Below are 3,702 nucleotides of genomic sequence, written 5' to 3' on the forward strand. Positions count from 1 at the left end.
TAGCCATGTTTGTGAAAACTCAAGCTTTGGAAAGCAAGGAAACCTAAACTAATTAACATGAGATATGAGACTTGTTTAACATTGGCCAGCCCCACTGAACTTGCCTCAAAACTAAAGCCTCTAAAGTACACTGTGAGGATAGCTTCATCCACCAGAGGGCAGACAGCAGAAGCAAGAAGAACGACAATTCTGCAGCCTGTGGAACAAATACCACATTCACAGAAAGATAGACAAGATGAAAAGGCAGAGGGCTATGTACCAGATGAAGGAACAAGATAAACCCCAGAAAAACAACTAAATGAAGTGGAGATAGGCAACCTTCCAGAAAAAGAATTCAGAATAATGATAGTGAAGATGATCCAGGACCTCGGAAAAAGATGGAGGCAAAGATCAAGAAGATGCAAGAAATGTTTAACAAAGACCTAGAAGAATTAAAGAACAAACAAACAGCGATGAGCAATACAATAACTGAAATGAAAAATACACTAGAGGAATCAATAGCAGAGTAACTGAGTCACATGAACGGATAAGTGACCTGGAAGACAGAATGGTAGAACTCACTGCTGTGGAACAGAATAAAGAAAAAAGAATGAAAAGAAATGAAGGCAGCCTAAGAGACCTCTGGGACAACATTAAATGCAACAATATTCACATTATAGGGATCCCAGAAGGAGAAGAGAGAGAGAAAGGACCCGAGAAAATATTTGAAGACACTATAGTTGAAAATTTCCCTAACATGGGAAATGATCACCCAAGTCGAGGAAGCACAGAGAGTCCTAGGCAGGATAAACCCAAGGAGAAACATGCCAAGACACATAGTAATCAAATTGACAAAAATTAAAGACAAAGAAAAATTATTGCAAGCAACAAGGGAAAAACGACAAATAACATACAAGGGAACTCCCATAAGGTTAACAGCTGATTTCTCAGCAGAAACTCTACAAGCCAGAAGGGAGTGGCACAATATACTTAAAGTGATGAAAGGAAAGAAGAACCTACAACCAAGATTACTCTACCTGGCAAGGATCTCATTCAGATTCGATGGAGAAATCAAAAGCTTTACAGACAAGCAAAAGCTAAGAGAATTCAGCACCACCAAACCGGCTCTACAACAAATGCTAAAAGAACTTCTCTAAGTGGGAAACACAAGAGAAGAAAAGAACCTACAAACACATAACAATTAAGAAAATGGTAATAGTAACATACAAATCGATAATTACCTTAAACGTGAATGGATTAAATGCTCCAACCAAAAGACACAGGCTCTCTGAATGGATACAAAAACAAGACCCATCTATATGCTGTCTACAAGAGACCCACTTCAGACCTAAGGACACACACAGACTGAAAGTGAGGGGATGGAAAAAGATATTCCATGCAAATAGAAATCAATAGAAAGCTGGAGTAGCAATACTCTATTATATAAAATAGACTTTAAAATAAGGAATGTTACAAGAGACAAGGAAGGACACTACATAATGATCAAGGGATCAATCAAAGAAGGATATATAACAATTATAAATATATATGCACCCAACATAGGAGCACCTCAATACATAAGGCAACAGCTAACAGCTATAAATGAGGAAATCGACAGTAACACAATAATAGTGGGAGACTTTAACACCTAGCTTACACCAATGGACAGATCATCCAGACAGAAAATTAATAAGGAAACACAAGCTTTAAATGACAAAATAGAACAGAGAGATTTAATTGATATTTACAGGACATTCCAGGCAAAAACAGCAGATTACACTTTATTCTCAAGTGCACATAGAACATTCTCCAGGATAGATCACATCTTCAGTCACAAATCAAGCCTCAGTAAATTTAAGAAAATTGAAATGATATCAAGTATCTTTTCTGACCACAAAGCTATGAGAGTAGAAATAAATTACAGGGAAAAAAACATAAAAAACGCAAACAAATGGAGGCTAAACAATACGTTACTAAATAACCAAGAGATCACTGAAGAGATCAAAGAGGAAATAAAAAAATACCTAGAGACAAATGACAACAAAAACATGATGATCCAAAACCTATGGGATGCAGCAAAAGCAGTTCTAAGAAGGAAGTTTATAGCAATCCAAGAAACAAGAAAAGTATCAGATAAAGAATCTAACCTTACACCTAAATGAACTAGAGAAAGAAGAACAAACAAAACCCAAAGTTAGTAGAAGAAAAGGAATCATAAAGATCAGAGCAGGAAAAAATGAAATAGAAACAAAGAAAGCAATAGCAAAGATCAATAAAATTAAAAGTGGTTCTTTGAGAAGATAAACAAAATTGATAAAACTTTAGCCAGACTCATCAAGAAAAAGAGGGAGAGGACTCAAATCAATAAAATTTGAAATGAAAAAGGAGAAGTTACAACGGACACTGCAGAAATACCAAGCATCCTAAGAGACTACTACAAGCAACTCTATGCCAATAAAATGGACAACCTGGAAGAAATGGACAAATTCTTAGAAAGGTATAACCTTCCAAGATGGAACCACAGGAAGAAATAGAAAGTATGAGCAGACCAATCACAAGTAATGAAACTGAAACTGTGATTAAAAATCTTCCCAAGTGGGGCTTCCCTGGTGGTGCAGTGGTTGAGAGCCCACCTGCCGATGCAGGGGACATGGGTTTGTGCCCCGGTCCAGGAGGATCCCGTGTGTCGCGTAGCAGCTGGGCCCGTGATCCATGGCCGCTGAGCCTGCGCGTCTGGAGCCTGTGCTCCGCAGCGGGAGAGGCCACAGCAGTGAGAGGCCTGTGTACCACAAAAAAAAAAAAAAAAAAAAAAACTTCCCACAAACAAAAATCCAGGACCAGAAGGCTTCACAGGTGAATTCTATCAAACATTTAGAGAAGAGCTAACACCCATCCTTCTCAAACTCTTCCAAAATATTGCAGAGGAAGGAACACTCCCAAACTCATTCTCTGAGGTCACCATTACCCTGAGAGCAAAACCAGACAAATATAGTACAAAAAAAGAAAACTGCAGACCAATATCACTGATGAATACAGATGCAAAAATCTTCTACAAAACACTAGCAAACAGAATGCAACAACACATTAAAAGGATAATACACCATGATCAAGTGGGATTTATCCCAGGGATGCAAGGATTCTTCAATATTCGCAAATCAATCAATGTGATACACCATATTAACAAACTGAAGAATAAAAACCATGTGATTATCTCAATAGATGCAGAAAAAGCTTTCAACAAAATTCAACACCCATTTATCATAAAAACTCTCCAAAAAGTGGGCATAGAGGGAACCTATCTCAGCATAATAAAGGCCATATACTACAAACCCACAGCAAACATCATTCTCAATGGTGAAAAACTGAAAGCATTTCCACTAAGATCAGGAACAAGACAAGGATGTCTACTCTCACCACCATTCAACATAGTTTTGGAAGTCCTAGCCACGGCAATCAGAGAAGAAAAAGAAAAAAAAGGAATACAAATTGGAAAAGAAGAAGTAAAACTGTCACTATTTACAGATGACATGATACTATGCATAGAGAATCCTAAAGATGCCACCAGAAAACTACTAGAGCTAATCAATGAATTTGGTAAAGTTGCAGGGTACAAAATCAATGCACAGAAATCTCTTGCATTCCTATACACTAACAACAAAAGATCAGAACATGAAATTAAGGAAACAATCCCATTCACCATTGCAACAAAAAGAATAAAATACC

The sequence above is a fragment of the Phocoena phocoena genome, chromosome 1 (genome assembly GCF_963924675.1).
Source record: "Phocoena phocoena chromosome 1, mPhoPho1.1, whole genome shotgun sequence".
Lineage (NCBI taxonomy): Eukaryota > Metazoa > Chordata > Mammalia > Artiodactyla > Phocoenidae > Phocoena > Phocoena phocoena.